Source organism: Chiloscyllium punctatum, chromosome 49 (assembly GCF_047496795.1).
Source record: "Chiloscyllium punctatum isolate Juve2018m chromosome 49, sChiPun1.3, whole genome shotgun sequence".
Lineage (NCBI taxonomy): Eukaryota > Metazoa > Chordata > Chondrichthyes > Orectolobiformes > Hemiscylliidae > Chiloscyllium > Chiloscyllium punctatum.
Genome location: NC_092787.1, coordinates 19,623,566 through 19,636,523, shown reverse-complemented (window position 1 = coordinate 19,636,523; position 12,958 = coordinate 19,623,566).

Here is a 12,958-nt window from a genome sequence, read left to right as displayed (position 1 = left end):
AGGGAATGGCATACAAAAGTATGTGATTTTGCTAAAACTATACAAGGTACGAGCTGGACCACAACTGGAATGCTGAGGATTATCGAATGCTTTGCTTGGTTAAATGGTCTACTTCTGCTCCTACATTTTATGGTTTTATTATCTAAATGGGAGACCCCTTGCAAGTGTCTAGCTCTATTTTCTCCACGGCATTCACGCTCTCAAGTCCCCTCAGTATGTTATCAGTTTCAGTAAGATTGACCCTCATACTCCTGTGGATACAGACCAAACCTGACCAATTTTTGCTCATAAGACATTCCCCTCATTGTGGGAAGAGGTTCAGGGAGGTGGTCTCCTGTCAAAGAAGTCAGGTTTAAAGGATGATTCTGGAGATGAGGAGTGATAGGGTGAGAATTGCAGGTGTATGAGGGGCAAAGCGGCTGAAGGAACTGTGACAGTGGTTGGGACAAGAGAGATGAGGCAGAAACACTCAGCAGTTCATTAATGTAGGCACCTCAACAATGCTGTTAGCCAAGGGAGGTCTAGGCGTTTGATCCAGCGACATTGAAGAAATGCTGATGTCAGTGGAAATGACAAACTGACAACTCTTTTCTGGCAGAGGTTGCAGGTTGGAATGACATCCAGCACTTGGTTCTTGAACCTTCTTTTACATGGTCCTTTCTCTGTTTGTAAGGTCCATAGGGGCCTTCCTGTGATTTCTCTAATGATTGTCTACAGCGTAGAATGAAAAATGGAGAGAATTCCATCAACAAAATAAATGGCCTACTTCTATTGACCCACTTCTCTAGTACTGAATAACTCTGTACTGGCACCTATATGTGTACCGGTATCAGGTCAAAGCAAAGATTTCCTGAATAGCTTCTACCAGTCTGTGACCTGTGGTGGTAGCTGATTAAGCAAAGCCTCTGTTTTAAAAGTCTCATCCTTGATTTCAAACCCATCCAAGGCTCTCGCGCCCCCCCCCCCCCCCAATTTCCTCTGTAATCTCCTCCAGCACCACATTCTGTGACACATCTGCTCTCCTCTTTATTCATCATTGCTCCACCATTGGTACCAAGCCTCTCTTCTTTTCCATGCACCGCTGCAGTGCCTTGGCAAGTTTAGTTACTTAAAAGATGCTTTGTTGAAACAAGTTGTTGATCATCTGTGAAATGTGGTCAACTGAAAGCTTTCAGTCCAGTGAAATGATAAACCAGTGGACATCAATGTCTTTCACAGGGAGAACAACAAATACTAGCATAGAGTTAAAGGTATGTTGATGTTCCTTTTGGTGACCGAATTATATAGAACAAGATGGCGGTGGAGCAACAATACAGCGTTTGGGGTCCTTAGCCCAGAAGCTCAGAGCTCGTCTACTCTGTCTGCTTTTACTTTTTGATCATTCTGTACTTTATTTTTCATGTTTCAGTTATTAGTTCTTATCAAGTTTCACCTTGTCTTCTTTTAACAGCTTTGCAGAAGGCTTCTCCCAGCGCAGTAATTAGGTGTCTTCCTGTGGCCTGGTGTGGTGGTCCTGAACGAGTGTGGTGGTCTCCCAGTGTGGAGGTCTTCTTTGGCATCTGCTCCCAGGTATTCCAGTCAGGTGGTCTCATTCAGGAGTGGCGGTCTTGGCCCAGCGGAGCAGTTTTCCAGCCTAGTATTCCAGTGGCCCGGTGTGATGGTCTCATACTGGAATAGCGGTCTCTTCTCGGGGCTGCGGCTTCTGGGTATTGTTCCTCAATCGGCTTTTCCTGAGCCCAAGGGCTGTTAGCTGAACTGTGATTAACTTTGTCTTAATTTTACTTTTTTTTTAATATTATGTATGATTTTTGTCATTAACATTGGCACTATGGTATGGCAACTTATAGAACTTTTCACTGTATTTTCCTGTAAAAATACATGTGACAATAAATTTCTATTCTATTATATTAATATTTAAATGTAGATCATAGATTATCAGGAAATTCTCAAATCCTGACAGGTATCTCAATCGAGAGTTCATAGGGCAGGATTTATTCGATATGTATCTTTTGTAGTACAGCCTTTAAGCATTATGAAAAGGAAACTCAGAGTTAGATTTTTTTTTGTCTTACACTCATCAGGGACAAGGATACAAGAAACTTGAAAAAAAGGGACACCATTTTACACAGCCTGGGAATAGGGTGCAGATTGATTGGGCCATGAAGTTGCAGCAAGTATTGTTAACTGTCAATCTTAATTCTCAGACCAGGCAGGGCGATTCTGATTGATCAGGGTGTTGCCAAGGGGATACAGCGGAGGTTGGCTGTCTCCATAAATCTGTTATTGAAAGAGGTGCAAGGTATGTACAAATTTCTTTTCCTGCATAAAACAGTGTCCAAAGGTTTTGTATATGTAGCCTCTATAGCACCACAAATGCTTCACACTGTGCGCCCAGCTGATAGTCATAAACTGGTGTCCAGTACAATCTCAGTCCAGTCCGGGTTATCTAATAAATGATTGCCCTTTGCAGAATCATATCCAATAGTGGATATACTTTTCTGAAGCTCACAAGCGCAGGTTGGTTGAGCACACAATGTGAATGGCCAATGGGGTTCTGTTGTTTCATTGGCTCTGCCAGTTGGTGTTGGTATAAAGTCATACCTGATATCACATTGGAAATGGAACTCATCTCCATCCCAATGATGGCCCAATCAGTCAGCACTGTCACCTTACTCTTTGCAAAATGGGCTCTTTTTCTTTCAAGTCTGTTTCTTCCACCCAAATTCTGATCAGGACAAAACATGAAGCTTCAACTTCCAGTCTCCTTTTAGCAAAGTTTAAGTTCTGTATCATCCCAAAACATTCCTGGTCAGCATTTTGAAAGAATCGCAATGAGCCAGGAAGGAGTTAAATCTGTGCAAGAAAGATTGCTGCAGGCGATCCCTCCTTGGGAGAATGCATTACAAGGGCACCTGGACGTTATAGCAGCTAAATAGCACACAGCTGGTCAGAGTGACTATAGGGTTACCTTTCTCTCAGCCCCTCGGCCTACCTTATTCAGATGTGCAGATGTTAAGTGCTCAACACCCATCCCCCCTCTAGAAAAATATGGTTTGTACCTCTGATCCTGCGCTACTCACTGCTTTGATCAATGTGGAGGAGTTAATTCTCATGTATCTGTTGCAATGTTAAATGGGGACCCACTGAGTTGCGGAAAATTTTAAGGTCATCTTCTTCCCTCTTCTCCTGAAATGCAGTAACTCTGTGCATTTCCAGACAAAACAAAGTTAACACAAAATGTTAATTTCAAAGTTTCTTGGTGGCTTGCTGAGTCGATCCAATTTTAGGTGGACCCATACACACAGGACAGGCCTTATCAAGGACCGCAATGGGATGTTAAAGTTAATGTCAACACTCTGGGGTGATGTGGGAGGTAAGTCTTGGAGCATTGGGGTCCTGATCAGGAAGCATTGATCCCTGATGGGAAGCATGCACTGTTCAGCCTGTGAGGTGGGTCTTTGCTGTCAGCTGGCCAGCTGGAACTCACTCCTCAATCCTTGCACCTGCTTTGTGGCCATTTCAGAGTATGTCCGAGGGAGTCTCTCATGTCTGGAAAACATCAGAAAGTGTAGATGGGCAGAACATTTGTGGAGGAATCTTGTAGAAATGAAACATACTGATAACATTCCTAAAAGTTGCCCAATGAGACCAGTACCTGCAGTCAAGGCTAAGAGCATATGAAATAGGAGCAGGAGTAAGCCATTCAGTCTATCAAGCCTGTTCTGCCATTCAATAAATCTTGGTTCATCTGATTGTGATCTAAACTTCACTTTCCAACCTGCCACCCTGACTCTTTGACCCCTTTCGTGATCAAAAATGTGTCTGAGCCATGAATGTGTCCAATGATGCAAAAATCCACTGCTCTTTGGAGAAGAGAATTCCAATAACCATCTGAGAGAGAAATTCCTCCTCATGCCCATCATAAATGGGAGATACCTACCCTGTCAAACTCACTGAGAATCTTCCGATAAACTCACCTTTCAGTCTGCCAGACTCTGATGATTAGATTAGATTCCCTACAGTGTGGAAACAGGCCCTTCGGCCCAACAAGTCCACACCGACCCTCTGAAGAGTAACCCACCCCTCTCTGATTAATGCACCTAACACTATGGACAATTTAGCATGGCCAATTCACCTGACCTGCACATCTTTGGACTGTGGGAGGAAACCGGAGCACCCGGAAAAAACCCACACAGACATGGGGAGAATGTGCAAACTCTGCACAGACAGTCGCCCAAGGCTGGAATTGAACCTGGGACCCTAGCGCTGTGAAGCAGCAATGCTAACCACTGAGCCACCGTGAGTATAAGCTTAACCTGCAAGATTTCCTTGATTTTATATCTCTTTGTTAATGAACTAGTTTACAAGCTTATTCATGACCTGGTTTTGTCCAGTAATTAACTATTTCAATATAAATGGATTATTTGTATTAAAATAACACAGAAAGAAATTCTCCCAATGGCTTAACCGTAGAAATGAAACCCCACAATCTGATTGGTTCAACTCCATCACTGGACGAGTTATTTATCGATCTGAGGTGGTGTCAATGCTCACTTTATCACTGTATGAAGAGCAAATTTTAACATGCAAATGTTAAACAACTTGTATTCATATAAGTAGTAACCATCCTGTGGCATTGCATAGAGAAAAAACAAAATACAGGGAGCCAAAGAAGAAGGCATGGTGGTACAGTGGTTAGCACTGCTGCCTCACAGTGCCAGAGACCTGAGTTCAATTCCTGCCTCAGGCAACTGTGTGGAGTTTGCACATTCTCCCTGTGTCTATGCAGGTTACTGCCGGGTGGTCTAGTTTCCTCCCACAGTCCAAAAAGGTGCAGGTTAGGTGAATTGGCCATGCCAAATTGTCCGTAGGGGAATGGGTCTGGGTGGGTTGCTCCCGAGAGGGTCGGTGTGGACTTGTTGGGCCGAAGGGCCTGTTTCCATGCTGTAAGTAATCAAATCTGAGACATTAAGACAGATGAACAAACATTTGATTAAAGAGGTGAATTTTAAGCAGCTCCTAACTGAATGAATTGTTGATTTATTAACATTCTGATTAAGTAATTACACGACAGACACCAGTTAAAGCGAGCAGAAAGGACAGAGCAAACTCAATCACAAGACTGGTCCTGGCTGTTTACTGTTTGGTGCAGGTCACTAACCTGGGTTTCATTCACAATGTTGCTTCCCTACTCCTGTTCAATCAGCAAATGCATTCAGTTCTGAGAGAAGCTTGCACTATGTACAATGATCCTGTCCTGTCCTGCAATACTGTGCATTTTTCTTCACTTGGTAACTTTTATCTTTAAGGGACCTAGGTTTTCCACACCTGCTTTCTACCAAATCAAATTGCATGCTTTATGTGAACAGTAATGTTTACTGGAGACACAGCAAGAGAGCAATGCCTTCGACTCCACTGCATTATTGATTCTACAGAGAGGAGTGTTAGATGAGCCATAGTTGGATTCAGTCCAGTGCTGAAGTGCAGGGAGCAGGGCATGAGCAGGAAAGACTTATATTTATTTAAAAGCAAGTTTGTTTTTTCTTTGAAAAAGAACGATGTGAAGAGTTAGAGGAAGGAGGCTGGAGATTGACATTAAATGAAATGATTGTTTCAAGAGCTGATGGAGATATGATTGGCTGGATGGCCATATTTTGTAACAATTGTGTGAAAAAAATTAATTCCTTGTCTTGCCAAATCTTTGGGATGTCCAAAAGCACCTTCCAAACAGCAGATTATTTAAGTATTGCTAAACACTGTAGCTTCACACAACAGCTAATGGAGGCTCAGTCATGTCCCACAGGAAGTTAAGGTGATGAAATGCGAGAGTTCTGGATGGAATGGGAATGTTGAAAGCAGGGCACCATCAACATTTTCTCTCACATAGTCCCAGGTGATCCTTCTGTCTCCACATGAATGGTAAGATATAATTCCTGCTTAACATCTAATTGACAAGATGGTACCTTCAACACTGCAGCAGTCCTTCAGTACTGAACGAAAGGTCTGGTCTACATGATGCAATCAAGTTCTGGCGTGGTGCTTGAACATGTGACCTCAAATTCAGAGGAAACAGCATTACTGTTGTGTCAAGTTTCCACATTGGGATGTGAGAGAATGAAAATTGAATTGAGCGGCATGGTAGCTCAGTGGTTAGCACTGTTGCCTCACAGCACCAGGGACCTGGGTTTGATTGCTGCCTCGGGTGACTGTCTGTGTGGAGTTTGCACATTCTCCCCGTGTCTGTGTGGGTTTCCTCCCATAGTCCAAAGATGTGCAGGTCAGGTGAATTGGCTGTGCTAAATTGCCAATAGTGTTAGTTGCACTAGGCAGAGGGAAATGGGTCTGGGTGGGTTACTCTTTGGAGGGTTGGTGTGGACTTATTGGGCTGAAGGGCCTGTTTCCATACTGTAAGGAATCCAGTCTAATCCAAATTAACTGGAGGATAGCATCCTGAAAAACAATATGAAGAAACAATATTATTAGAGTATTATTTTGGTCAGGTGATAAAGATGAGAATTATGATTTTGGGAGCAGACAAATAGAGCTGAATGCAAATTGATTGATAATTCATGGATGAAAAATTACTCACTGTCTTGGCAACTGAAATGATATGTGTTAAGTCAATTAGCACTGACATACTGGGGCTTACTCTGATCGGAAACTGATTTAGATCAGCCATATAAATAAATACTATGGCTTAAGAGTAGGTCAGAGGCTAGGATTTCTGCAGTGAGTAACTCACTGCTTGATTCCCCGAAGCCTGTTCACCATCTCCAATTGCAATAGTCAAGATTGTAGCAGAATAGGCTCCACTGCCTGGTTGAGTGCAACTCCGACAACACTCTAACAATCTAAACTCCATGCAGGACAAAGCAGCCTCTTGATTGACACTCCCCTCCCCCCCAACCCCCCCATCCCCGACCCCATCCACCATCAATACACTCCCTAAATCAGCAATGCACTGTGACAGCAGTGTTCACCATCTAGAAGGGCACTGCAGCACCTCACAAAGGCTCCTCCAAAAGCATTTTCCAAACACATGATCATTTGCACCTAAAAAGGCAAGAGCAGTGGACAAGTTTCTCTCCAAATCACACACCACCCTGAATTGCAACTATACTACCGTTTCTTCACTGTGGGCTGGAGTGAAATCTTGCAATTCCCCCTCTAACAGTATCATTAATGTACCCTCTCCAGTGGACTGCACTGGTTCAGGAAGGCTGCTCCCCAGCACCTTTTCAAGTGCAATAAAGAATGACAACAAATGCTGGCCCACCGAGCAATAATCACATAACAAATACAAATAAAGATGCTGGAGGCTCCAAACAGCTCAGTTGAGTGTTAATGAGAGGTTTATGAAACTGGAAATGGAAGTATCTTGGTGCTGCTAAAAGATATTAACAAACAAGTATTTTTATCCAAATGACTGTTAATGTTTAGACCGTGTCTATATTCCCATCTCTCCTTTCTTAAAATTGCAGAGGTTAGCTAATAATGGCTAGGTGGATGAAATGGAGAGTACCTTATAGTGTCAAGAGCTTGCTGACACTCAGACCTCTGGGAAATGACAAGAAGCCTGTGGGATAAACTAATGGAAAAAACTTCAGGAAACATCAGGACTCAGTGACTTGGGTTGACAGCCAATTGGAGGAAGGTCTGATTTCAGGGATAGGGTTTCAGCAGGTTTTGAGTTGCTGGATGTATCTAGTCTCTCAGTGCTCAGTGAGCATGTCAGTGTGACTAAATGCCCTTCAATTACAAGCTAATCAAGAAATTTCCTACGGCCGAGAAATATCAGGACGTCATTCCACAACAAACAGTGTGAGCAACAGAGGTCATACTTTTCAGAACAGGTTAGATGGTAAACTTGTACAAACAGAGTTTAAGATGCTAATGCTAGTGCTCCCCTTAAAAAAAATTTAAGAACAATTCCATTCATAGAATTCCGACAGTGTAGAAGCAGGCAATTCAGTGCATCAGGTCCACACCAATCCTCCAAAGAACATCCCACCCAGACCCATCCACTTTACCAGTAACCCTGCATTTTCCAAGGCTAACCCACCTAGCCTGCACATCCCTGGACAATTTCCCATGGCCAATTCACCGAACCTGTACATCTTTGGATTGTGGGAGGTAACAAGAGCACCCGGAGGAAACCCACACAGACACAGGGAGAAGATGAAAAATCCACACAGACAGTCGCCCTGAGGGTAGAATCAAATCCAAGTCCCTGGGGCTGTGAGGCAGCAGTGCTAACCACTGAGCCACCGTGCCACTCCTCATTTCCTTCTTCCCAGTCTCCATTTCCCTCTTCCGAACTGTTTGTCTTTCTCCTCTCTGGCCTCATGTGGACTATAATACACTTCAACATAATATCAAAGCTAAACATGGAAGCAATACATGCGGCACGGTGGCACAGTGGTTAGCACTGCTGCCTCACAGCGCCAGAGACACGGGTTCAATTCCCGCCTCAGGCGACTGACTGTGTGGAGTTTGCACGTTCTCCCCGTGTCTACGTGGGTTTCCTCCTGGTACTCCGGTTTCCTCCCACAGTCCAAAGATGTGCAGGACAGGTGAATTGGCCATGCTAAATTGCCTGTAGTGTTAGGTAAGGGGTAGATGTAGGGGTATGGGTGGGTTGCGCTTCGGCGGGGCGGTGTGGACTTGTTGGGCCGAAGGGCCTGTTTCCACACTGTAAGTAATCTAAATCTAATCTAATCTGAGTCTAAATCCATTCTCTAATCTGTGTTACTGCACAAAACTCAACTCAAATGCAATGCATCCACAGTTAATCAGCTTACTGAAATCCACTATCAGAGTTTGCACAAAGAAGGTTACTTGATAGTTGTATGGGAAACTGGCAGTGCTTATGGAAATAAATCTGAGCATGTCTTCTTCAGGAGAGATGATAAGAACATTAGAAAGATAGATAGAGACAAAGTAAGTACCACATTTAGAATCAGTTCAGCTTACTCTGAATAAAACTGGAAACAACTATTGCATTGAGTGCTGGTCTTTCCCATGGCTTGACATTTTATGAAGGTTAGAGTACAGCAGAGGTTTACCTGGATGCTCTCAATGATGGTGGAAATCACAGAATCACAGAATTGTTACGGTGCAGAAGGAGGTCATTCAGCCTATTGTGCCTGGATCGGTTCTATTACCCAGTGTCAGTCTCCTGTCTTTTTCACATACCCCTGATTACCATTTCTGTCCAAATAATTATCCGATGCCCTTGTGAATGTTTGAGTTGAACCTGCCTCCACCATATTTCCAGGCAGTGTATTTCTGACCTGAACTACTCACTGTGTGAAAAGGTTTTTTTCTCAAGTCACCCTGGTTTTATTTGCACTTCACTTTAAATATATGCCCTTTCATTCACTTTTTCTTTTATAAGCAGGAACAGCTTCGCCCTACCTACCCTATTCAGTCCTTTTGTAAACTTCTATCAAATCTCTTCTGAGCCTTTGTCTCTCCAGGGAGAATAGTCCCAATTTCTACAATATGCCCTTATAACTGGAACCATCTAATAAAATATTTCTGCACTCTCACTAATGCATGAACATCCTTCCTTTGATGTGGCATCCAGTACTGTTTACAGTATTCCAGGTGAGATGTAACAAGTGTCTTGTAAAAGTTCAAATCACCTTCATGTTCTTGTACCATATGCTCCTATTAATAAAACTGAGAACATTGTATGTTATATTAACTGCTCTCTTCACCTGTCCTGCCACTTTCAATGATCTGTATACAAATAACACACAGATCTCCCTGCTCTTGAACTCTCTTTAGAATTGTGCCTTCTATTTTATGTTGTCTTTCAATGTTCTTCTGACAAATGTACATCACCTCACCCTTCTTTGCATTGAAGCTCATCTGCCAACAATCCATCAAAATCACCAACTTGTGCTTGTCCCTTCAGAGTTCCACGCTGAATTCCTCAAAGCTTAGTTATGCAGAGAGGTTGGAGAAGCTGAAATAACACCAGAACATGATGGAGGAACTCAGCAGATTTGGTGGTATCTGTGGAAAGAGGAACAGAATTAACATTTTGAATCAAATATGACTCTTCTTCAGAACTCCACTATCCTTCATTAAGAGGGAGATAAGGACATTTTTTTTCTCTCTGAGATGGTTGTCAGCTTGTGGAATTCTTTCCCCTGACAGCAATGGAGGTGGGGTCATATGTTTAAGACAGAGGTGAACAGATTATTGACCAATAAGTGTTGCATTAGGGCTTTAGGACCCTGGAGCAGCCTTGCAATGATGTCACAGAGCTCTGCATAATTGAGCATAAATACCACAGTATGGATGGAAAGTTAGAGACAAAAAATTACATCAGACCAAACTTGATCAGGCTACAATACATGAGACCAGATCTTTGAGAGACTTAGTAGCACATAGACATGAAGATACAATGAAGGTAGGTTAGTCCTTACCTAATGTAAATATAAGATCAGAGCCTTATTTAACAGTTTTTATTATTAATGTAAAATAAATAATGTTATTTTGAAGTCTGATCCTGAAGATAGTCCTTGATTTTGTCTTCTCTTTGAGCTGTCTGTAAAGTTCCTAAACTTGAACTGAATTGAATTGAATTGATGTATTATCACATGTACTGAGGCACAGTGAAAAGCTTTGTCTTGCTAGCAATACAGGCAAAACACAGAGTTAAATAGCATAGATAAGTAAATAATAGGTAACAGCAGCAACAACAAAAATACAGATGCAGGTGAATGTTAAGAGTTTGTGAGTCCAGTCAGTATTCTAACAACAGTAGGGTTAAAACTGTTTCCAAACCGGCTAGTCCATGTGTTCAGGTTTCTGTACCTTCTCCCCGATGGTTGAGGTTGTAGAAAAACATTGCCAGGGTGGGATGGATCTTTGAGAATGCTGGCGGCCTTGCTTGACAGCGGGCCTGGAAAATGGATTCTATAGATGGGAGGTTGGCCTTTGTGATTGTCCAGACTGAGTTCACCACTCTCTGTAACCATCTCTGATCTTGAATGGTACAGTTGTCATACCAGGTAGTGATACATCCAGACAGAATGCTCTCGATGGCACACCTATAAAAGTTGGCAAGGGTATTCGCCGTCATGCCAAATTTCCTCAGCTGCCTGAGGAAGAAGAGACATTGTTGGGCCTTTGTAACCAGTGCCTCCACATGAAGAGTCCAGGAAAGCTTGTTGTGGATGACCACTCCCAGGAGCTTGACACTCTCCACTCATCCCACCTCTGTGCTGTTAATGTGTAGAGAGGTATGAGTAACATCCCACTGAAAGTCAATAATGAGTTCCTTGGTTTTGCCAGCATTGAGAGCTAGATTGTTCTCAGTGCACCATTTTTCCAGGTCTACCACCTCTGATCTATAGTCTGTTTCATCGCCATCTGAGATTTGACTGACTATGGTGGTGTCATCAGTGAACTTGTAAATGACATTTGTCTGGGATTTGGTGGCACAGCCATGGTATACAATAAGTACAGTAGGGGGCTGAGTACGCACCCCTGGGGGTCTCCAGAGTTGAATGTTAGTGATGATGAAATATTGTCTCTAATCTTCACTGATTGTGGCCTGTGGGTCAGGAAACTGAGGATCCAGTTGCAGAGAGTGGGGCTTAGTCCAAGATCACTAAGTTCAGTAATTAGTCTTGGAGGGAATAATAGCTTTGAAGGCTGAACTGTAGTCAATGAGTAGGATTCTTATGTAACTGTTCTTGGTGTCAAGATGTTCTAGGGAGGAGTGAAAGGCAAGTGATATGGCATCTGAAGTGATCTGTTGGTCTGATAGGCAAATTGGAGTGGGTCAAGTTTAGTGCACTTCATGACCACTGAAGTTAGGGCCACTAGGCGGTAGTCGTTGACACATGCTTCATGAGCCTTCTTAGACACAGGGATGACGTTGGCTCTCTTGAACCAGGCAGTAACGGTGGCCTGCTGCAGGGACAGGTTGAAGATGTCTGAGAAGACCTCTGCCAGTTGATCTGCGCATGCTCTGAGTGCACAGCCTGGTACTCCGTCTGGTCCCATCGCTTTCCTTGGATTCACACGAAGGAAAACTGATCTGACCTCTGATGCAGTGACTGTTGGGATAGGTTCGTAAGGACTTGTCAGAATAGGTGTTACCTCTCCACTGAAATTCTGCTCAAAGCAAGCATAGAAGGCGTTGAGACGATATGGGAGGGATGCGTCATCATTGGCTATCTTGCATTGTCTCTTTTTAGAACCTGTGATGTCATTCAGTCCTTGTCATAGTCGCCAGATGTCTGTCTGGGTTTCTAGTTTGGATCGGTGTAGTGTGGCATCAAGCAAATGACAGAAAATGGCTGCTGTGACTGCCTAGACAATTGTGGAAGTGGTAAAGATCAAGAAATAGACCTGAGATCATTTGGAGAGGAGAAGAATTCAAAAAATCTTTTTCAAGAAATTGTCAGTACAGCTTTAAGGCATGGTAGCAGCCAGAAAAGCCACAGAGCAGAAGAGCTGCTGTGAAGGAAGCATTTCTTCCAGAGAAGCAACCTGAACACAATAAATGTCAAAAGCCTTTTGCTGCCAGTAACAGAGGAAACTAGCTTTTAAAAAGGCTGCCCATCAGCAGCAAAGGGGATAATGCTGAATCGAGTGCCTGCAAGAAGACGCTAATTATGCACATCATAGCAAATTTGATAGCTTGGAGAGCCTTCATGTTTCATGTCCACTCGAAGATCTAAACAAAGGAGCAACACTTCCTTTAAGCTGTGTGGCTGCAAGCACATACAGTCCCACTGGATGGCATAGTGGTTAGCATTGCTGCGTCACAGGGACCTGGGTTCAATTCCAGTCTAGAGTGACTACCTGTGTGGAGTTTGCACGTTCTCCCTGTGTCTCTGTGGGTTTGTTCCAGCCAGTCTGGTTTCCTCCCACAGTCCAATCCGGGTTAGGTAGATTAGCCCTGGGAAATGAAGGGTTACAAGGATAGGGA